General features: G+C 43.0%; 1 protein-coding gene across 4 annotated transcripts in view; it reads right to left on the bottom strand.

Annotated features, from left to right (window-relative positions):
- Window positions 1–16996: 16996 nt before the first annotated feature.
- LOC146839642 (uncharacterized) overlaps window positions 16997–25120 on the bottom strand; it is a 766602-nt gene continuing 758478 nt past the window's right edge. For all 4 annotated transcript variants that reach the window (XR_014981114.1, XR_014981115.1, XR_014981116.1 and 1 more), the window contains one exon: window positions 16997–17293. The gene's annotated coding sequence lies outside the window, so the exon portion shown is untranslated. The remainder of the gene's footprint in view (window positions 17294–25120) is intronic.

The raw sequence follows: 25120 nt of genomic DNA, 5'->3' as shown, positions 1-25120 counted from the left end.
TAGTGTGAATAGTAAATCTGACTCCTCCAAATTCCAACGCTTTCCCTGCTGTTGTTTGTGTTATAGTGGGAATAGTAAATCTGACCCCCCAAAGTCCAACACTTTTCCTATTATGGCTAGCGCTAGTGGTGTAATAGTACGTATGACCTTCCAAAGTCTGAAACTTTAGCTACTGTTTAGTCAGTTTGGAGTAGTGTATTTGACCTCTCTAATCATTTTTTAACATATATTTTTGTGATTTTATTTAAAAACTTACTTTAATTTGTATCTTATTGAATAATATTTTGAATTCATTATTTTTTATTTCAATATCTCATTATAATCATTTATAATTTGTACTATTCAGTATTTGTAATTACAAAAAGTATTAGTATTTTATGTCATTATTTGTGGCTGTTTAATAATTTTATTTATTATTTTATTTTATTTTATTTATATATTTCTTACATTTTTGTATTTATTCTACAGCTTATATATGTTTTATTTTATGTGTGCTTTATAATTTGTATACATTTTTAATGTATGTAAATTTAATATGTAATATGTTTTACGCTAATAGTCTATGGAGAATACAATAGTAAGGGCCCAAACGATGTCGACGGACCAGAGTTCGTCCAACATTGTTTGGGTACTAGGACCAACCAACCTCCTGTCGGCGGTCCCAACCCAGCAAATAGGATGCGACCGAACACTGTTCGGTCACACTCGTATTCTTTACAATGGGAGCATGCATTCTGACCCAAATGCATGCTCTCAGTGTAAAGTGACGAGGTGCAGTTCATCCCTGCACCCCGTGGCAGACACCTCAAGGTGCCTGCCACGGGGTGCAGGGATTAACAGGGGGACAACATAGGTACCCCCCTCGGAGGCCATCCAGAGGTCTTAAACCCATGGGAGCCCTACTGGGGGCCCCCAAAGTCCACTTCCCACAGCCTTTCTGTGTCAGAAAGTCTGGCACAGAAAGGCTTCGCACATCATAGAATGAATCTCGACCACTATAACATTCCAATGACATCATGAGAATCCACTGAATAACATTCTGAAGTAGATTACAACAGCTGTCCATCATGGTAATCCCTCAGGTGGTAAGAGCCACCCTTGGCATTACAGGAGGCTTTCAGAATGGCAGACAGGCTTGCCAAGCCCGTTGTAAACCATTCAGAAATCCTGTTTGGATTTATTTGCAACCGACTCCATCCAGATGGGTCAGTCGGAAATTACTCCAAAGAGGAGATTCCTATGCCATAGGAACGGCTCCCACCAAAGGTTGGAGCCCTTTTATATGGGCATCGTAAAGGGCCCCTAAGTATTTACAATTTATTATACTTACCTATTTATGATGATAGTGTTGTTTTCTATATTTTTGTTGTCAATACCTTTGTAGTTTCAATAGAAAATACTTAAAGTCAATATTTTTATCTTTGATATTTTCTTGGCAATATTTTGATCTGCGATAGTCTGTCATATTACTGTGCATTGAAGTCGCAGTCCAGGCACAGTGGCCACGTAACAGCCTGCTCCTCATTCTAATTCTATTCAAAATACGTGTGTTTCATTGTGCAGGAGGCTCTTGTCACTAATCTCTTGATAAGTGAATTTTATATGTTGCTTAGTGTTGTTCTTGGCACTCTCTGCAAGGTCACCCTAAAATGTTTGCCTTCACCTCTCCTATTTTAGGAGTTAGGGTGGTCCATCCAGGCATTACACCATGCCCCCATACAAAACAGCCCAGCAGTCTAGTTGGTAAACCCCTCCATCCTGCTCCAGGTGCAGAAAACCGACTCCACACCATGAATTAAAACAAAACAAATGGATGTTGCGAGAAGGTCTGCATACACACTGGACTGTTCCCCCCACCCACTCCATAGCAACCTACAGCAGTCTTTCCGTTCCCCTTGTTGGGTAGATTGTGGTGTTTACCATAATACTGCTTTTCACGGGGGTGGGCGGATCAGACAACCACCTTTCCCCGAATTCTCTTTAAAATAAATATTGAGGTATGAGACAGTCTTTATTAGTTCCCACTTCCCACCTCTTAGATTAAATAATTTACCACCAACATGCCCCAGAGTGCAGAAAGCCCTTTGGATAACAGTTATATGTTAAGTAAATGTGGTAGGGACATACCCCTCTAGCCCCTACATTATTTCTGTGCTTCTGGCACCTACAACATACCCCATGGCAAGCAAGAGTAAATTTGATGTTTGGCCTGTCAAAGCATAGTGAATTATGCATTTTCCTAATATTTCTTTGAGGGGAAAAAAATGAATTTGCAGGAATCACCAAAATTCCTAACAACTCATGCTCCCATGAGTTTAATTGAATTGTGCTATCTAGTTTTTGAGATCATAAAAAATGTGGTACCACAGAACATTAAAAAAGGTCAGATTATTTTTTTTGAAGGGGGCTTGCTGAAACCATCATAGTCCATCTCGATCAGGGCTAGAGCACTATCCTCATCCTCCTGGATCTGCATGCAGCGTTTGAACACATATTCTCTTATCAAGACTGGCTGAGACCGGACTCGGGTTCTCTTCCTCGGATAGCCCACTTAAATACGGTGTCCCGCAGGGTTCTGCATTGAGCCCCACCTTATTCAATGTTTCCATTTAAGCCATGCCTGATAGATGTCGTAGGCTGGATAAACAACTCGAGGTATATTTATTAATAAGTCACAAAGCGCAGCAAGTCACCTTGCTGCAGTGCTCTGTGTGACAGGGATTAACATAATATGGTGCATTACTGTCTTTTCACATCTCTGATGCACAATGTGCTGCCTAGCAGCAATGCAGGCACTCTTGTACAATGGTGCAAGGATGCCCGCATTGTAAGAAGGAGTGTCACAAAAACAATCCCATGAGGCATTTTCCTCCAGAGTTCAGCATGCTTAGAAAATGGATAAAATGAGGAGAAATAACAAAATGTATCCTTTTTGTGTCTCCCTTGGGGATGCGTAGCAGTTCTGGAGCAGTCCCAGGACTTCAATTTATGGAGAATCTAGGAATGCGTCAAAACCCATGGGTTTTGCGTGGAAACACACATGCACCACCCATGGAAGGCCTCCCTGGGCCAGAGTAACACAACACAGCAATTTGCATTGTGTTGAAATACTCTAGATTTATCAAGTCACTCGCCTCACAAGGGGGCTTGCATTGCTTGATAAATCGCATTTTAAGGGGTTGAATCGCTTTTGCACCCTGTTATGCTGTGCAAAAGCGATGCAACCCTGAAATAAATATTGCCCCAACTGTTTCAGATGCAATTTTTCTAAAACAAAGATTCTCCTGTTTGGTCAGAAGACTGCTGCTAGTCCCGACATGTGGTTGCTAAGAGAGCTTGTCCTGCCACCTACCCCCTCGACATATATCAGAAATGTAGGCGTTACATACCAGAACTCCCTCCGCTTACGTCCACATAAAATGGAGATAGCACGCACATGCATCTCATTGTTATGTATCTTAAAGAAAGTTTTAGAGTTTGTTCATGATACACGTAAAATGGTTGTTCATGCCTGTATCACATCTAGATTGGATTACGCCAATGCATTATTCTCAAGTTTATCCAATTATTTAGTGGAACATTTGCAAATTGTCCAAAATACTGCCCATAGGCTAATTTTAAGGATTCCCAGGTGCCAATCCGTAGTGATTTGTCTTAAAGATTTGCAACGGTTCCCCATTAAGAAGTGCATTATTATTAAAGTCTTAGTTCTATCATTTTGAGCATTCCATAGGATGGCTCCTAAATTTCTTTGTCATATGCTTTTCTCCTATCATCCCTCCAGACCTCTTAGATATGGAGAGGTATCTCTCCTGAAGGGGCTGAGGTGCTGCCACAAAACCAAGCGTGGACGATCTTTTACCCCATGGAGGAATAGCAGTTCAAGAAGGACCTGAAGACCTGACTTTTCAGAGTTTGAGCCCTCATTACAGGACTGTCATCTGCTAGCGATGGGATATCTGTTGTTGGGCAGCTGTGCGTTCTATAAATTAGATTTTTATTGTTTTGTGTACTTTTGGGCGCAAGAAGAATAAGAGGCTAATTTACAATTTGCATTTTGTAGTACATTTACTACAGTATTATTATTAAATGTACACCTGCGAGTATACATCTCAACCTTCACCTTTCCTGCCTTTTCTATGGGGATATCCTAAAAAATGTAAGCTTCATACTTAGTAGTAAATGTGGGAGGGACCGGGGGAAGGATTGCTACTAAATTGGAGGGGATTACAGAGGACTGAGGAGGGGTTTGCGAAGTGTTATGCAGCCACCCACAAAAGAGTAAGCCCATTTCTATTTACAAACTGCACTACTAAATTACTATAGCGCAGAGCTGGAGTAAACCCAGCACCACACATGGCCAACCACCGGCACTGCAACATCCTCCCATAGAAAATAACTGAGGTGAGAACAAAAAATAACAACCCATAGGAAATGTTGTTAAATTAAGCTCATTATTTCAAATAGTTACAAATGTAAATACATATAAATGATAGTTACAAAAATAAAAAAATAATACATCTTTATCATTTCAATAGAAATATTTTAATAACTTTTATTGAATTTCAACCTTGATACAACAATACTTTTTATTAAAATATAATTACATTACTTTAAAAAAAAGTCATACATTCATTAATTATTAATGTGTGATATATTTGGAATTCAGGTAAGAATTTATTTTTAATTTAAATTTGTTTGAAGATTGAGCTTTTTTTCTTTTATTCTACATTAAATATAACGTTATTTTACACTAATAATAAAAATGTTAATATGATATGTTGGATTGGGCTGGTGTCTGGGAGTATGAAAGTCTTATGTGTGGTGCGTAAATGGAAGGTGAATGCACCTTAAAGGGGTTGTTGCCTTGACGCGGTTTTATGGTTCACCTAAAGGCTATCGGAAGCTGATGTCTATGTCCTCCCAGTTATTACTGCCCATCACTGCAGGGATATAAGCTTTTAAGGTGAGGAATTATGGTTTTGAAAAAAAAATATTTTAAACTGATGATGCTTTTATGTGGACCCCGGTTCCTGCCAATTCTTTTGAAATGACTGGCCTTTTCTAAAGTTGGCAGGTGGAGTAGTGTAGGCCTAGCGGATGTTAAGCCCTCCCCGAAGGCTGATGTTGAATAGTATGTCCACCAAAATGTAAATCTGGCCCTTTTCAAGAACTCCTCTTTTCTTTTTGTAAACTAAAGTCCCGGATGTCCAGGCTGATGTAACTTGCATTGATCTCACTCACTTTCTCTTAATGCCCTTCAAAACTTGAATGTGTGCACATGGCTCCAATCTCTCATTTGGTTACATTTGGTATTGGAAATTTCTGGAATCTTTTGAGATTCACTGGTTTGCAACCACCCAGTGTTGACACATGTCTCCACATAAAAAATAAAGCCCAATTTTTGTGAGTGGGCCTAGCTCCCACGACTGTAAAGGGCCAAAAAAGAAAAAGCAACATGGACATACCAAATGTTTCCACGGAAAACCACCTTGCGTTCGCAATGTGGGTAGCTGTAGATTTTGGGGCTTGTTTGTGTCTCCACCCAGAGAAACTTTCCAGACCCACACATTTTTGAAAGCTAGATAACCAGGGAAGTCCAGGGGTGCATTACTTGCATGGCTTTCACTAGGTTATTTTACCCAGAAGCACTTGCAAACCTCAAACTTTAGCTAAAATCGTATATTTTTCTCACATTTCTGTGACAGAAATTTCTAGAATCTGCAGGGAACACATTTCCTACCACTCTGACTTCCCACACAACTCAGATAAGAATGATATCTGACTTGTCAAGGTGGCCAAGAGACCATGACCTAAAATGCAACCGGGGTAGAACGGCGATATAGGTAGTTGAAGTATTTGAGGACATGCTCAGCAGCATTTTGTAAACTTCTGGAATTTGCAGGAATCCACAGAATGCATACCACCTAGTATCACCCCACAATAACAATGTCACCATATGTGTGTGGTTGGGCCTAGTTCCCTGCAACAGGAATGGATGCAACTAAGTTCATTGTTGGAATTTGGTAGATTTTCCTGGGCTGTAGCTTATCACAGGCAACTACGCAGGTTGGAGCACCTGGGCTGGGAGCATTAGGAATGCTTGGCAATAGCCCGAAAAATATATCTGATTTTGCCAACCAACCATAGAAGTACAGTATGCAGGACAACTACCACTGCCCCAGGTCTCCCCTTTGAGCAGCCTCCTATCGAATTTCAGATCAGTCTGTCAAATAATAAAAGTAAGCCCCTACTAAACCAGGGGGTAGAAATCCTACCCTCTGTCTGAATCAGCTGACAAGAGAAGGCCTGGTATAAGAGGTTAAAATCTGAAACTAAGTTAATTGTTGGAAACAACTGTGAGATTCATTTGAGGCACACCACCCTGGACTCTCTGGATGTGTGGGTTTGGTAGATTTTCCTGGGCAGCAGCTTATCACAGGTAACTACGTAGGTTTGAGTCTAGGTATATTCTTCAATATTTATAGCCCATGCAGTTCAAGAAATATTTATTGTAGTGTCTAGCGAGTTAGCATGATGGAACCCTTTTAGTTGCTGATGGACTTCGTAAGAACTGTTAGGTAAGTGTTAGAGCAGAATGCAATGAAGGCTGATTTAGAATATTGGGTTCGCAGTTACACGCAGAAGAATCAAGACATGTTATACTAAGCTCTGTGTGTGGCATTGTCATTGGTGAGCAGCCGGGCTGGGAAGGAAGCTACAAATGGCGATGATATAGGGGATAAGTAAACCGAAGATCAACAGTGCTCTCCCAGAGAGTTTGCCGTGGTCCAGCAAACTGCTTGCACGTTCCACATGTGCATTCATCAAAGTTCAGACTCGGCGTTTGCCATATGTGGATCCAAAGCACAACCCAAGTTCCATGTAAAGCATTTGAAGTTAATGAAAGCTTTATTGAGAATTTTACACATGGGTGTTTGAGAAGCTGCTAGGAAGTCCCACAAAGAAGTACTGCATTACTATGCAACTTAAAGCTATACATTCATATGGAGTGATAACGCTATAAGGGGATGCAACCAGGTTTTGAAAGTACCACAAAGTTCAAGATAACACTGGGAACAGAAGTGCTGCAAAGCAGAGATCAACCAGGTGTCAGACAGCACAAAGAGATGCTTAAAAGCCAATTGATACAAGAAGCGGTCATCTGCTTACCCGTACCAAGTAAAGAGAGGCAAAGTCAAAATCCTTTATTTCGAAAAAATTAATTCTTATAGAAATATTACATAGACTTCCTTTGACATACATAAATACAAACAACATAAAATCCACGCATAACGCTTAATTTGATGAATCCATCAATACTTATCGTTAGACTGAAGTAAAAGGACGTACAGTATAAAATGTAGAATTTTCTCACGTTAAAACTAAATCAAGGGTCATACCACTAACACATACCAATTAAGAACATTTAAGCTATCATTAATAACCCAAGATGTATAATTAATTTAAGCAGGTAAAACATTGTAAAGTGCAAGGTGCCGGGTCATACTTTCTTAGAAGGGGGAAATATATTACCCTAGGTCAGCAACCCATTTCACCTTTTAGAGCAATGTAAAATGCAGCATACAAACCAATCCCATTTTCACAAACTTGTTGGCAGCATTAAGAAGGCTTGACAATAGCCCGAAGAATATATCTGATTTTGCCAACCAACATTAGATGTACAGTATGCAGGACAAGTACCACAACCCCCAGTCTCCCCTTTGAGCAATCTCACATCGTATTTAGGCTCAGTCTGTCAAATAATAAAAGTAAGCCCCTACCAAACCAGGCAGTATAAATCCTACCTTCTGTCTGAATCAGCTGCTAAGAGAAGGCCTGGTATAGGAGGTTACAATCTTTCGCAAGAATTTTCCAGCAGCAATAGCTACATCCTGAAACCTGAGATCACATGTCCTTCATCATGTGTTCAAGTAACATACTTTATAAAAACATGTCGGAGAAACTTTCACCTGTACTCAAGGAAGAGTACAGTCCAAAAAAAGATGACTCTCTGAGTACTTACAACCCACAACATAGTGGTGGAGGGAGTGACCACAGAGAAAGCACCAGGGGTGTGCTTGCAGAGACATCCATAGCCAAAGTGGAACCCCATCAGAGCTGCAGAGTGGGGCTCAGAACTACTCCAAAGGTTCATGAAGTGCAGAAAGCTGAGGGCGGCAATCAGAATGGTGATAGTTTGCCTTTCCAATGGAGACCATTTCGAGGGATGATCCAGAGGCCAGCATGTCACCAAGCCTTACAGATGGGGTGCATAAACCAAATTGCATTGATCCAAGTGTCATTAAGTTCCATACTAGTCTACAAACTTGCTTCGTTCCTGAAACCACCACCACCTTTTGATACCACCACAAGCAAAATAATGGTGATAGATGGACAGGCGTTCGTTGAGGTATGCTGATCCGGCGTTGTGGAGTGCTTTGTGAGCGTGGGTGAGGAGTTCGAAGGTCATCCTCTTATCAATCGGGAGCCAATGCAGATCTCTTAGGTGGGTGGTGATGTGGCTTTGGTGGGGGAGTCCGAGGATGAGGCGTGTGGAGGCGTTCGGTATGCGTTGGAGTCTTTTCTGGAGTGTGGTTGTGATTCCTGCGTAGAGGGCGTTGCCGTAGTCCAGCCTGCTGCTGACGAACGCTTGGGTAACTGTCTCCTGGTTTCGGTGGGGATCCATTTGTAGACTTTGCGGAGCATTCAGAGGGTGTTAAAGCAGGAGGAGGAGACGGCTTTGACTTGCTGGGTCATAGAGAGCGTTGAGTCCAGGATGAACCCCAGATTGCATGCGTGGTTAGTCGGAGCAGCTCCAGCGAGGTAGGTCACCCGGAGTCGTCCCATGCAGAGGGGGTGGAGCCAAGGATGAGGACCTTTGTCTTGTCGTAAGGAAGATGCCGCACACTGACGAAGAAATCACATACCCTCAGATTAAGGGATCTTTGAATCTCAAATGTAATCCAAGGCCCAATTTAGACTACGAAAGATACATTTTCAGTCAAGCATGACAGAAGGTTAGTGAAACCATCGACAAATTTTTTGAAAGACTCAACTCACTCATCAAACACTACATTTTATTAATTTATTTATGAAGAAGCATTGGGGGATATTCTCAAGAACGTGCGATAATCATCGTCAAAATCGGTTAACGCAATCGTTCATATCACCGTCTATTGCAGGAAAATAACTCTGTGTCAACGTCGTATTCTCAACACGGCGGTAACATGCGATAGTTTCCTGACATGGCGCCAAATGTCCGCGATAAAAGTCTCTGGACGGCGATGAAAATTATGTGAAAAATCTTGAAATGGGCACAACTGCGATAAAAAAAATCCAGCGAGAAGCAGCGCCAGCCTGCAAGTCCCACAAGTCAGACGGCCAAAATCACTATAAAAGCGGCAACCAAAAACACAAACAAGACCCAAACAACTACGAAGCACCATGAAGGTAGCCGTAGCAAGTACAGAGGTCACCCAACATTCAATCAGATGGGGCCATGCGTTGTGGTGCACTGAGGTAGGACCAAAGGGGATGATGGACGGAGTGTTGAACATTGCAAGCACTCACCCCCAGTCAACTGATCTGGGTTTAATCGATCATCATTCTTTAGCTCACTGCGCCACCCCAGTTCAGACATGGCCATATGCAAATCAGTCTGATCTTGTGCCTCATGTGAACAGTCCAGCCTGAACTGCCGGCAGTTCGGGCTGGACTGTTCCCATGAGGCACAGGGTCAAGACTGATTTGCATATGGCTGGGTTCAAACTAGAATGGCATGGTGAGCAAAATTACAATGGATTTAGGCCCAGATCTCTGTGGTGAATGTATGACATTGTTCTGCATTCTGTCCATCAACTGTTGATTTTGCATTTGCCACTCCCCCGAGTGGAACGGGTATTCCCAGAAGTGGGTCTCGTGCTCGCCATGCCACTGAAATCTAGCTATCTTGGCTGATCAGGGCTGATAGTCCGAAACCGGTCCTAGGATGCTTGTTTCCAGTCCAGGGAGGACCTGGCTTGGTAGTTCGGGCTGGACTGTTCCCATGAGGCACAGGGTCAAGACTGATTTGCATATGACTGGGTTCAAACTGGAATGGCATGGTGAGCAAAAAAACAATGGATTTAGGCCCGCATATCTGTACTGGGGTGAATGTATGACATTGTTCTGCATCCTGTCCATCAACTGTTGTTTTTGTACGGCGGTAGGGGACACCAGAGCTGAGCGTGCTCATGTGAAGAAATTGTCAATGATTGTGTCCCTTCGGGATATTACTGCTGCAGCTGCAGTGGGGTGTGTTACACCTACCTCATCTTCATCATCATCGTCCCAGGTCTTCCACACTGCCTGAGGTGACATTGTTGCGTCCGCAGTCCACAGCACATAACTCAATCATAAAGGGTCCATGAGTTGTGGTGCACAGAGTTAGTGGCACCTGTGGCACTCAGCGGGTGCACAGCCTGCGAAGATGTGTCGTCCATGAAGGTCAGGAATGGATTTGATGTGTGTGAGCCCTGCTGACCGCAGTGTAGGCCGGAGGCATAGGTCAACAGGGGCACACAGCCACGTGGCGTTGACTTGTGCTGCACAGAGTTAGTGGCACCTGAAGCGCTCAGGGGGTGCGCAGCCAGCGACGATGCGTCATCCGGGCAGGCCGCACTGGGAGCAATGTCTTTTGCATACCGAATTCTGCCTCAATAAGACCACGTAGCGTTGACTTGTGCTGCACAGAGTTAGTGGCACCTGAAGCGCTCAGGTGGTGCGCAGTAGGCGATAATGCGTTATCCGGGCCGGCCGCACTGGGAGCAATGTCTTTTGCCTACTGAATTCTGCCTCAATAAGACCACGTGGCGTTGACTTGTGCTGCACAAAGTAAGTGGCAGCTGAAGTGCTCAGGGGGTGCACAGCCAGCGATGATGCGTCATCCGGACGGGCCGCACTGGGAGCAATGTATTTTGCCTACTGAATTCTGCCTCAATAAGGTCACGTGGCATTGGCTTGTGGTGCACTGAGTTAGTGGCACCTGTGGCACTCAGCGTGTGCGAACTGCGTGGTTCAGGCGGGCCGCACTGGTAGCAATGACTGTTGCCTACTGGACTGTGTCATCTGCAATCGCGACTCGATCTGAATTGTGAGCCTTGCTGACCGCAGTGTAGGTCGAAGGCAGTAGTCAGCACAGACATAACTCCGCGGTGCTGTACTGCTGAGTTCGCTGGGGGCCTGTGTCGCGGATGCCTGCGATCGGCTGAGGCTGCCGGTCACAGCGGCGGCCTCGTGGCAGGGTGAGGGGCGCCCCCTCGCAGACGTGTTGGCCATCATGCAAGTGAACCACGCCCAGAGCCCCAGCCTATTTATTCACACTCCTACGCTGGACTGGTGTACGTTAGACCAGCCCACTCTGCTTACGCTTACAGGGGACGATGACACAGCTACATGATCGAGGTCTCCCCATTGCATGAGGTAACATGGTTGCGTTCACTGTCCACAACACTACAAACACCAGCAGTATATGTCCACATGGACAGGTCTGTGATCGGCCTTCTGAGGTCTGTCCAGCACATCACCGCCACACTTGGCATTGTGCGCATTCTTATTCATGGGTGACTTGCCTCCTTCACACATACTTGGTTCCCACGTCTCCCCACATTCTGCTATTGTGTGTAGCTGAGGGGCCATGCCGTTTTTGGAATGTCCGATGTCCTGTTCTGCACTGCCTCAGTGGTAGTCCGGGGGGAGCATGGGGGTGGTGGCTGTGGGTGTTGTGGACTTCTTGGGTCTCTGAGCTGCATGATCAGTGTCTCCATGACATGAGTTGGTCTTCAGATGTGGCTCTGGGATGGGCTACCTTTCATACTGCAGGTAGTCATCCTGCATTACACCAGTAAAAGGCAAGTGTTAAATCCCTGCTGCTAACGCGCCTTATCACCTGTTTTTGGATCGCATCACAGATCTGGCTGGTCGTTGAGAATATTACGAAGTGGTGTTTTTGTGTGTTTTTGCACCGGAACGCCTACTCTGCATATCATTAGCATTAGTTGCTGCTCCCATCCGTGGCAATGTTGTTTGCGGAAGCTATCGCTGGAAAACTGGCGATATCAGCAGTTTGCACCAGCTTAAGAATGGGGCGATAATTCTTTTGCCATTTTTGCTGCGCTAAAGTGCCGATAACTTGTTGATAAGTCCTTGAGAATGTGCCCCTTTATGTATTAGATTTATTGATGAATGCTTGTCAGATTCATTCAAACGATTTATGCTGATAGAAACTCTAACTCACGAGCGAGTGTTAATGACTGTCAGAGCTGAAGAGCATGCCAACAGACAAGCTACTGACATGGAGGCCAAAGGTGCCCAGAATGAATTGATCATGTGTGTGAAAAGTAGGCCAAAGCAAAAGACTGAAGGACACAAAATGATGTCTACACATAAAAAAAGCTTTGTTCTAGATGTGGATTTTTGTTTCCACTCTAAGGCACATCTCCTGCAATTGGCCAGATTTGTTAAGGCTGTGGGAAGGAGAACCAGTTTGCAAAGCAAAAGGCAAAGCAAGTGAGTCACAGCAAGAAGACAAAATGGCTGCTGGAACATTCCAGAAGCACCGTGTGACACACATCCACAAAGCCAAGCGGCGACATCAGTTAAGACAAATTGACACAGAATTAAGTTGATTGTCATCCAAAACATTGTCAAACAATACTTCTAGACCAGTATTAAGTGAAAGGGAAGAAGATGATTGTACCATGTTGACGTTTACCTAAGAAAAGCATGTGCATTTTGGACTGGCCATATGTGAAGAAAAATGTAAGTCAAAGATGCCAAAGCATCAACATCATCCAAACAGTGTCCGAAGATTACTCTGAAAGTAAATGGTTGTTTGATACTTTTCATCATTGACAGTGAAGCTTCGATAAACATTACGTCGGAGGAGAAATATAATAAAGTGTCTCTATTATTGAAACTTACACCATCAAAACCAAAGTGCATACATGGACTGCATCGACACCTTTAAAAAGTCAAGGTTCATTTATAGTGACAATGAAACACAAAAAAACGAAGGTGCAAGCACCCATCCATGTCCTTCAAGATACAGAAACAAGTGCCTATTGATATGGGACTGATTTCTATACATTACAGCATCAATGCTCACAACGAAATAGTAAGTCAGTTTCCCTAATTATTTCATGGTTTAGGAAAGTTTAAGACTATGCAAGTAAAGCTACATATTAATGCAAATGTCCATCCAGTTGCTTAAAGGCATGGAAGAATTGCTTTTTATTTACAAGATTCTGTTGAAAAAGAACTTGAAGCACTACTTAAGCATGATACAATTGATCAGTTTACGATCCCTCATCATGGGTTTCTCCCATTGTGGTAGTGCCCAAAAAAGTCAGTGAAGGAGTTGTACGTATATGCGTGGAAATGTGTCAGGCAAACAAGGCAACTGAACAAGAACGACATCCATGTCCATCCATTGCTGATATGATAACATGATTAAATGGTGCCAAAGTATTCTCTTGCCTTGCTTTGAGTAAAGACTATCAGCATTCGGAACTCGAGGAAAATTGCAGGTACATTACAATCTTTCGTACACGTTAGTTTGTTTTAATACAAAAGATTAGGTTTTGGTGAGACATCAGCTGCAAAATTCTTTCAAGACGTCATTCGATGTATTATACAGCCTGTCATTAATGAGTTCAATTATAGCGATGACATATTAGTTTTAGAACCTACACAAAAAGAGCATAATAAACCTCTTACACAAGTATGTAGTTTACTTGTGGATTCAGGTTTCACTTTAAATGCAGATACATGTGAGGTCTACAAGGCATCACACCCCCAGCAGTGCACCAAGAGGTGTGTTTGTAGAATGGTGGAAAAAGGGGTGTGGTCTCTGACCACCTCTCAGCAATCCCACTGTGTGGCTCTAGTTGGCCCCTAAGGAGCCTCAGGAGCAAAGGGGACTTTATCCCCCAATTAAGAGTGTGCCAGGAGGGGCATTTGCAGAGTAATGGAGAAAGGAGGCGGGGCCTCCGGCGAGTTGCCGGCATCATTTTTTTATTTTAGGATTGGGGCTGTGTGCCCCCCCTTCCTTTGACCCTTTTGGGCCCGGGGACCACATCCCTTGAGGCCGCACCCATTTTTAAAAAATGAAAATAAAAAGGGAGGGTAGCCACATGGCCCCCCTACCCTAAGGTAGTTTTGGCCCGGGCATCCCATTACCCGGTGCCTGCCTTGTTTTTAATTTGTTTTTTAATTTTAGAGGGGGGGGGGCATGCTGCACCCTCCTGAGGCCAATTTCGGCCAGGGGGACCCCATCTCCCGGGGCCAGGCTGTATCCTTTTTTTAATTTTAATTTTGTTTATTTGTTAGACACACAAATAATCTACGAAGGGATCTCTCAGCGCCATAGCCACGGAAGACAGTTCACAGTGCAATAATAAGGTTAGAGATTAAACAGCCAGGTTTTCAGAAGTTTTAAAAAAAGATTAAAATCGGGACAAGCGTGGATGGACATAAGCAGCCGATTCCAGTGATTCAGAGCTAAGAAAGAGAAGGAGCGGCTCCAAATCTGGTAATATGGATGCGTTTGGGGCAAAGCAGTAATAGATCACTGGATCTGAGCTGACAAACTGGGATATTAGGCTGTAGTTTGTTTTTCAGATAACAAGGTCCCTTTCTGTGAAAAGTTTTGCAGACCAGACAGAGAAGTTTGAAGAGTGCATGTTTTTATAGGTAAACAATAGAGGCAGCGCAGAAGGGGTTCCGATGAGGAACACGGAGGAAGATTGCAGATGAGGCATGCTGCCATATTGTGCACCACCTGTAACCCAGCAAAAAGGCCTTCATTTATACCGACCATTAGGGCGTTTCCATAGTCCAGGTGACTTACTATCAAAAAACAAATATGGGTAGGGGAGCCTGCGCCACCCCCTAGGAGGGCGGCGCAGGCCCCCCCACCCGAGGTGGGCCGATATTGCCCCGGGGACCCCATCCCCCATGGCATGGCCAGGTCGTTGGGTACTGCGGGGGATCCTCAAGGCCCCGGCGGTCCCTGCCGGCTCTCCACCTCCTGCAGGAGCCAATATTGCTTTTGGGCAGAGGGAGCTGCAAAAATGAAGCTTCCTCTGCCCAAAAGCAATTCTGCTCTGCTTCATGAAAGCAAGAGCATTTTTCAATGCACTCGCTTCCGTGAAGCTAAGCAGAGCAGTGCTCCCGCCAAGCCATTGCAAATTGTAATGTCCCAGCTCAGGCACCCTGGGACATTGCTCGAGCCAGCCCTGGGGGGTAGCAGTACCCAGGGCCATTGATGGCTCCCGGAGGGGGGCCCTCTAGCATCAACTTTGTAGCCCTTGGGAGGTGGAGGTCCAAGGGGCTGCGTGGGGGTTTGGAGCCCCCCACATACTCTAATTAAATATAGCTACTGGGAGGTGGTGGTCCCCTGGGCTGCGGGGGGGGGGGGCATGTGGGCCCACACATTTAAAAACGAGCATTTGCAATGCATCGGTCTCGCCTTTGGGACCTCTTAAGTGTTTAGACAGAGCTATTGGCACTGCTAATGTGTTTAAGTTATGTTTGAGACAAAAATATCAAGCATCTGCAGGATACTAATTTTCAGTCGTATACTCTCTCGTAAGAGTCATCTCCTCAACAAAACAATTAAAACTAGGGACATTTTGGGTGAAAATGAAGAATGTATGCACAAATCAGAGGGAAGAAAAAGGTAAGGAAGAAATACCAAGCAAAGGCCACCTAAACAAACACCATCTTCCTACAATGTATACTGTAGGTGTTGTGGAATATAAACTTGCAGACATTAAGCAGGATAAAAGATGTTGCAGCCAGGAAACTTTGAGGAGTTCAATTCAGAAAACTCCAAGTGACTTTCTGCTCAACTAACCCGAGACCAGCGAGGATGTCCCAAATCACTCCTACCTGTCGCAACTCTGCCTGATCGCCCTGTTTGCTCCTACTGACTGTTCACTCTGCCTGCTTCTGCTGCACAGTCACTCTGCCTTCTCCTACTGACTGCACTCTGCCTGCTCCTACTAACTGTTCACCCCGCCTGCTCCTACTAACTGCTCACTTTGCCTGCTCCTACTGACTGTTAACACAGCCTGTTACTGCTGGCATTTCATTTTGGCTGCTCCTCTCGACTGCTTGCTCTGCCTGATCGTCTCGTTTGCTGCTACTGACTGCTCACTCTGTCTGCTCCGGTTGACTGTTCGCCCTGCCTGATCAGTCCCCCTCCTCCAACTAACAGTTCACTCTGCCTGCGCCTAATAGACAGCTGCTAATGACCACTCACTCTTTCTGCTACAACTGACTGCTCACACTGCCTTCTCACACTGCAGTGACTGCTCGCTCCACCTACTGCTGCGGAGTGCTTACTACTCCGCCCACTACCAGGTCCTACTGAATTCTGACTGCTCCGGCTGGCTGCTTACACTGCGCACTCATGCCCAGCACCAGTCTTAATTGGCTACTGCGCACCCCTACTGACTGTCGCCAGCTTTTAAAGTACTGCCTGCTTGTACTCACTGTCCTGATCCTAAAACATAGTGAAGAGGTAAGCAGGAAAGGCAGCAGGTGAAAGCACCTTTGGTAATGAAGTTGGATGGATCCATTGCTCTCTTAATTTATGCACAGGGTGATTCTCATCACTATGAACATGTTCCTCGAGTGCTTTTAAGGTGTCACTGACAAAGGGAGTCTCAAGGGATGCGACAGTTAAAAAGTTCAAACTCCATTTTAAAATAGACCATCATGTGAATAATGTCATATTATGTCTCAACAGTAGACCTCATCAAACAAAGGGACATTCTTGAATTGGTGTTTGTTAGTGATGCAGGACTGGGTACAGAGAACTTGTGCTTCCCTGGATGGACCTTTAAAAGACACAGGTGGATTCCTGACACCAGAAACAGATAGGTACTGTCCAGTGAGACAAACTGCCCCCATTTTCTGAAAAAAGAGTACTCATTTGATGAAAAAGGAGGTCTGTTATCAGATGAGCATTGTTTATTCATTTAGCAAGGAAATGAGGCAGCATTTGTCAAATCATAAGCATAGCATCATGAGCTAAAACAATCACAGAATCTTTGCATACAAGTTATAAACATGCACCCAGGAACACAGAGTACGGGGCACTGGGCCAGCAACCGGGTTCTCTTCACCTCCCTGGTAAGTTTGTACCAGATCATCTATTTATGCATTCATCATTGATTTCTTAGGTGCTATGTGTAGCTCTCACGTCGCCAGGTAGTGTTTAATGCTTTCTTGATGTGACTGGAACCTACAAAGATAACATGAAATGTATCACAGGGAGAAAAGATGAGCAGAAACATTTATACAAAGTACTGAGGAAATGAGCTATGAGATAAAGCTGTGGGGCGATCATAGAATCTCATCTGCTCTGAATGGCCAATTCACAAAACCTGTGGAAAGGACTCATTTTTGCCTTTTAGTAATTCAGATAGCTTGTCAGGAGAACTCTTGGAGAGCTAAGCAATTTCTCTATACCCATGAGCACTCAGATGTATTCCTGCATGCAGAATTGCAATAGATGTATATTTTTGCAGGTGACACGCAACACAAAAAGTGCTTTTATACCCACAGTTTTTGTGTGAGCCCAGGAACTTCTACTCTACTATTTTGTCCTTTTCAGCTCTAATTCTGGAAAGCACAGCTGCGCGTGCCATGAGAAAACATTGTTCTTCCATAACATGAAACTACATGAAAACAAGTGTGTGGGTGTTCGTCATTTTTGGTTTGGCCTGAAGACCGCTTACACTGTCTTGCCAGCATTATGTTTTCCAAAAAATATTATGCAAAAATTCATACATGTGTAGGAGCTCCCAATCACCACTCTTCTTCAATTGGTCTGTCACTCAAATTGTGCTCCCTCCCACCCCACTAGAAGGTATAGATCAGTGGACCAGTCCACTAAAGCAATTAACCCTTTCGCTGCTAGACCTTTACCTCCTGTGCTAAGCCTTTTTTAGTCTCTTTTGGGTAGTTCGAGCTTAGGCCCCGGTAACGTTTTGTCCACAAAAAGTATCCATGCCAAATTTGCATCCTTTTCGTCCAACATCCTGAGGATTTTAAAGGTACTCAGGGTTTGTGGATTCCTCCCGAGGGGAGCCAGAAATTAGCCAAAATACAGCCACATGGGAAAAATGGGGAAAACGTCCTGCAGAAGAAAGCGTATGTTAATTCCCTGCAAATGGTATCAGCAAAGGGTTTGTGGTGCTGAAATCACCATCTTCCCAGAGTTCAGGGACAGGCAGACATTTGTCAGAAAACTAACATTTTCTACACAGTTTTGGCATTTTACTGGGACATAGTCTATTTTTTAATTTTTTTGTGCTTTGGTAGCAAAGGGTGTAAAAACAATAATGGATACCAGAAAACTATACATTTCAGAAAATTTAACAAAAGTCTGAATTTAGCAAGGGGTCATTTGTGTAGATCTTTCAAGGTTTTCCTGTAGAAACTAACAGTTGAAATAAAACAATATTGAAATTGAGTTGAAAAAAACAGCAATTTGTGCCAACATTTTCACCTGTAACTTATTCTAACTATGGCAGATTTTAAAAAAAGGAATATATCATTACGTCTGCTGGACCCTTCGGGTTGTGGTGATAAATAGTACTTTTAAGTTCACCAACAACCCGAGGTACCCAGGATTTTCATAGTGTACCTGAAATAAAGAAATTCATCTGGTAAAATATAAAGAGTGAAACATAGGTATCAAGGATACCTATGTATTTCCAAAATTGAAACAAAATCTAGAGTTTAGAAGCAGTAGTTATTTGCTCATCTCCCAAATTGTGGGTAACCATAGTAGCATGTGAATTATAAGACATTTTTCAAAGGGACTTCTTTTTTACACATTGTCTTACATTAGTAATTCTGAAATGCATAGAATGTCAATAGGTAATAACAGTTGTTCTACAATTCTTTGTTCTACTAAGTCTCCAGATAAAAATGGCACCTCACTTGTGTGGGAAGGCCTAGTGCCCGCGACAGGAAACGGCCCAAAACGCAACATAGACACATCACATTTTTCAATTGAAAACTGACCTTTTTTTTGTAATGTGCCTAGCTATGGATTGTGAACCCTAGCACAGTCGGCACCTAGAGAAACCCACCAAGCCTATGCATTTCTGAAAACTAGAAACCTAGGGAAGTCCAGGACAGGGTAACATGTGTGATTCTCACCAGGTTCTATGACCCAGAATCCCTTGCAAACCTCAAACTTTGTCAAAAAAAACCTTTTCTCACATTTCTGTGACCAAATGTTTTGGAATGTGCAAGGAGGCACAAACTTCCATGCACTAACTATTTCCCCAAGTCTAGCAATAAAAATTGTACCTCACTTGTGTGGGTAGGCCTAGTGCCTGCGACAGGAAACGGCCCAAAACGCAACGTAGACACATCACATTTTTCCAGTAAAAACTGACCCTTTTTTTACAAAGTGCCAAGCTGTGGATGTTGAACCCTAGCTTAGCCGGCACCTAAGGAAACCTAGCAATACTATACATTTTTGAAAACTAGACACCCAGTAGCATACAGGATGGGGTGACTTATGTGGCTCTCATCAGGTTCTGTTAACCAGAATACCTTGCAAACCTCAAACTTGTCAACAAAAAAAACATTTTCCTCACATTTCTGTGATGGAAAGTTCTGGAATCTGGGTGGATTCACAAATTTTCATAAACCCCACATTCCTCAAAGTCTCCAGATAAAAATGGAACCTCACTTGTGTCAGTAGGCCCAGTGCCCGCAACAGGAAACAACCCAAAATGCAACTTGGACACAATGCATTTTTCCCTGTGAAAACTGACCCTTTGCTGTGTCCAGCTGTCGATTTTGAACCTTAGCTCAGCCAGCACCTAGGGAAACCTAGCATACCTATACATTTTTGAAAACTAGACACTCAAGAAAATCCAGGATGGGAGGACTTATGTGGCTCTCACCAGGCTCTGTTACCCAGAATCCCTTGCAAACCTCAAACTTTGTAAAAAGCAAACACATGTTCCTCACAGTTCTGTGATGAGAAGTTCTGGAATCTGCGTGGATCCACAAACTTCCACCCACCCTGCATTCCCCAAAGTCTCCTGATAAAAATGAAACCTCATTTGTATAGTAAGTCTAGTGCCCGTGAAGGGAAACGGCCCAAAACGCACGGTGGACACATCACATTTTTCCAGTGAAAACTGGCCCTTTTTTGCAATGTGCCTAGGTTTAAATATTAAACCCTAGTTCAGCTGGCACCTAGGGAAACCTAGCAAACTTATGCATTTTTGAAAAATAGACACCTAGGGAAATCGAGGCCAGGGTGACTTGTGTGACTCTCACCGGGTTCTGTTACCCAGAATCCCTTGCAAACCTCAAACTTTGTAAAAATAAAAACACATTTTCCTTCACATTGTTAAGGAATACTAAAGGCCTGTTCTGGCTCCATCATGAGAAGGTGGAGGGGCATAGTATTCCAAAGTTTTACAGTTTTGACTGTGAATGCTCTGCCCCCTATCCTGGCCTTAAGAAAGCGTGGAACCCTGAGCAGTCACAGGTAGTTTAATCTCAGGGTCCAGCCATGCTGGTATATTTGCAGTCTCTTCATCTCTGGTCCAGCAGAGAGAGTGGTCAAATGCGGTAAAATATTGTGAGACTATACATTTACATTGCACACATGTCAAAAACACATAAAAGACAAAAGAGGAAAACATAAAAGAATAAATAAAAAAGAGGAAGAAGAAACAAAAACGTAGATTAATGGAGCCCTAATTTGGGGAAAATGTTTTTAACCGTGATTACTCATGACGGTAAAATAATTCTTCTTTCAGTTCTCCTGATTCTTACGAAAAGGAGGCCAAAAAAAGCTACACTGGTAACATACACATATGTTTATACCAATAGCATAAAATATAATGAAAAAAGATTCTATTATTAATTAAAACATTAAACTATTTTAAAATATTTTAACTTAAATTTCCCATTACAGTGGGATATATATATATATGCCCTCACATAATTAAAATAGCGACCTTTTGTCTTTTTGTGTGCTTGACAAGATCATACTAAGAGAGAGGGGAGGAGACAGAGCACAAGAATTAAGGCGGTTGGAATCCAAAATGATTATACAATATCATATTCTGTACGCCGAAGGACACAACAGTGATGAGGCGTTATCAGTACACTTAGGTTAATTAATGTCACCAACACGATAACGAAAATAAGAAATTGCTGTGCTGCTAAACTTTGGGTTTCAACCAAATGATTTTAATTTGCATTATTCTTTGGTATATGATAAGTGGGTAGCACGTATTATTTTGTTAATAGTTCTTATGTATTCACACATCTGATTTTATTTTTTGTATCTTCACAGATTTCGAGTATGTTTTCAAAATGCAAGCGGAAGGTAAAATGAGCGAAAATATCTGACTACAAGACTGGAAACTCGTCTGGGTGATGGTATTTAAGGAGTCTATAAAAAGCATTATGTTGAATGTACCGATGGATCAACGGGGGGCAGATGAGTCTAAAAGAAGAAGGTTGCCCACTTTGGCAGAATAAGAGCATATGAATAAGTAGTGCTCAACCCGCATGGGATAGAGTTTGTTTTTGCAAAGGATGTATAGTTACTGCCCACCGTGGCTAGAATTTTGAGGAGATGCGGGCCATTTTTCTTGTTGATGGCCAACTCGTGGAAATTGCGATAATTTGATATTTTCGTGTTCCGCGGAGAGCGCGAAAATGTCAAAATTTCCGCAATCCGCATCTTACCCGAAATGTTTTGCTTGCTCACGCTGTAAAAAAATACATTCTCGCGATCGCCTTACCTGAATCCCCGCGTTCGCCGACAAGTTTTCCCAATCCGGTCGCGTTCTCCACGAGATGTTGGATTGTTGGTAGCCATTTGCGCTGTCTCGCGACATTTCGCGCCCGCAGTAGCGTCATTGGTCGCGCGATCACGTCATTCATCGTGCGATCAGGTCTTTCTTCTCGTGATCATGCACCGCGAGACAAGTGAAAACAAGATGGCCACACCTGTGTGCAACCGCATGGGTAAGTTGGTGAGCCACGACCACGCAGAAAATACCACGAACGGGCGAAAAAAAAAATCTGCGTCTTCACGATATTTCCGCGTGTTTGCGGAGATTTTAAACATTTTCGCAATAGTTTGAGAAAGGGAATTTCACAAATTCCGCCCACCCCTATGATACACGGTGAAGTCTGTTGTCAGTATCTACACAGAGGTGTGTCATATGATACATTTTAAAATTACAATGTTTGTGCAAGCCAATTTCTTGTGAGCAACAAGCGGACGCTCTGAAATGCGTTGAGTGGTATTGCCGAATAAATTTGTCACGCTGAAGGAAGTTTGGGCCGTAGTGTTGTTGTTTTTATGGAATCTTTGAAAACGATGCATTCGTGGATTTGTAGGGGTTCAGGACCCCGCCACCTCTAAGCATCACCAAGCGGCTCAGGTTCTTCAGGAAAAAACTTCATGGGATTGAATAATAAGTAACCCTTGCCCACCCTGCACACGTTTGAAGGCGAGTGCTACCGACAGCTGCGTGCAGGAGATCGGAGTTGTATAAAGAGGATGCCGGAGAGAAGGATCGGGTGAGTGCACAAGCATGTATGCGGAATACAAGACCGTGTTTTGAGGATATCTGAGGGGCAGATGGAGTCTTGGAGCTAACAAACTGGGTTACCTCCAAAGACATCTTGAAAACGTGATTGCGACATTAGCGCTAAAATGTTTCATGATTAAAGAAACATGGCAATGCAAAGAAATGGCAAGAGAAGCAAGGCTACCAGCAGAATGTTTGAAAACAAGGTGTTGCCTGAGTGTAATGAACTGGCCGAACTGTCTAGCACCACAAGCACAAATGTATCAATGGGATATGCGTATGGATAAGCTATGGATGCTGCTCAAGCAAGAACAAAACAAATGGTGGGAGGCAACAGCACTACAAAAATACGTGGATGTCGGATGTGTTCCACGGGGGTTAAGGATCTTTATTACCGCAACCTTCAACCCGACACTGAGCTGATAGAGAAATGGGCAGCCAACAACCAGCTGAGCTTCCGAAGAAGGACTCGGCTGAGCTGCTGTGGATGTGCTTGGTTGACTTACTGAAGGGTTGCCCCTAGTATGTCTAGCATGTTTCCTGGGATGTACATCCTCAAGGTGTCTCAACATAGTGTGATTCCCGAAGGAATACTTCTTGTTGGGATTACCTCGCGAAAGTACACACTGGTACAGCTTGCAAGTCACCAAGGCAGCATTGACTTTTTTCTCACCCTCAGGAAAAGTAAAATACTCCCATATGAAAGAGCCCTTCTGTTTCCTCCTTCTCTGCCTGATGGTGGTGCTGCTAGCCTCACTCTCAGCAGAAGAGTGCTGTTCTGCCATCGTATCACAAAGACAAGTCAGCTCCTTCTCCTAAGGGATCACAAGCAGAAATGAGGGGAATGGGTGTGGTGTAGGAGAGTTCTAGAACTGAAAGTAGTTTCAACCAATCAAAAGTTGTGTTACATGATCACATGACCCACCGTGCGCGTACGTTACGCTTACGTTATGCTTACGGTGCGCTTACGGTGCGCTTACGGTAAAAGTGCGCATGCGCGTAAAAAAGACACGCGCTCGCGCGCATGCGCAAAACAGTCACTCTACAACACTTCCGCGTAACGTGCGCGTGTAGCGTACACGCCTACGCATCCCACGCACAGTACGCGTGGCTACGCAAATTGCGTACCTATACGCAAACAGAGTAGATAAATTACAAACATTGCGTAAACCGTACGCTTAATAAAAAAAAAAAAAAAAAAATTCTATGTTATACTAATATATCTTACCTGTTTGGTAAAAAAAAAAAGAGAAAACTTGATATATTGCATATTTTTTAAAAAAAACATAGTGTTTTAAGAGAATAAAAAGTTTTAAAAAACTTGTTTTTTTTAAAAAAAAAACACATTTAAGATAAGAATTTATAATAAAAAAATCATACAAAATCAATAAAAAAAAATATGGGAATCACATATGTTATAGGTAAGAATTAGCATTTAAAAAACTATACAAATTCACTGAAAAAACCATGGGAATCACATATGTTATAGTTAGAAATTAGCATTTAAAAAACATTGCAAATTCACTGAAAAAACCAGAGGTTTCACACATGTTATAGTTAGGGATTAGCATTAAAAAAACCTTGCAAATTCACTGAAAAAACCATAGGTTTCACACATGTTATAGTTAGGAATTAGCATTTAAAAAACCTTGCAAATTCAGTGAAAAAACCATAGGTTTCACACATGTTATAGTTAGCTGGACATTTCACTCGTAAAAAACCAATGAAATTTTCCCGTTATAGTTAGTTCAGCTAACTATAACTCGCGCGCCCGCAATGCACTGCTGATCACGTCACATATTACATCACTCATGACATGGTCAGTGACATCACTCATGACATCACTGATGACATCTCAAATGACATCACTGATGACATCACTGATGACATCATCCTTGTGATAGAGTGGCAGACCACCTCTCACCCTAATATAACCTTTGATACACACATTCAAAAATAGAGACTGAAATTTTCAAAAAAATGGACATACCAATACCAATTACAACAACCTCTTCAATAATTCTAAGAACCACATACACATCCACTCATTCACCAACAGTCCTGTACAGTCACTCATTTGTGTACTCACACATCATATGTACTCATACACCAATACATCCTGTAACACAATGCCACTCATCCACAGAGTTACTGACACACATAGTCACTCATGAAAAAAAGAAAGAAACATACATTTACTTGCATATACAGTTATACACACACCACCACACTTACTTCTACAGAAACTTACACATACTTAGTCTTTTAAACAAACACTTATAGAAACACATACTTATTCATACAGGAACTCTTTCAATCTCTCACTCTCACATATACTCACTTATATACACCAATAGTCACATATACTAGTTTAAAACATATGTAGTTACTCATAAAGACACTATTGAGACAGCCATTCACTCACTAACACACCCATACACACACTCTTCCACCCATACAGTCCTGCACATATGCTG

Source organism: Triturus cristatus, chromosome 4_1 (assembly GCF_964204655.1).
Source record: "Triturus cristatus chromosome 4_1, aTriCri1.1, whole genome shotgun sequence".
Taxonomy (NCBI): Eukaryota; Metazoa; Chordata; class Amphibia; order Caudata; family Salamandridae; genus Triturus; species Triturus cristatus.
The sequence above is the reverse complement of the archived record's forward strand: the minus strand, read 5'-3'. Positions and strand labels throughout refer to the sequence as shown.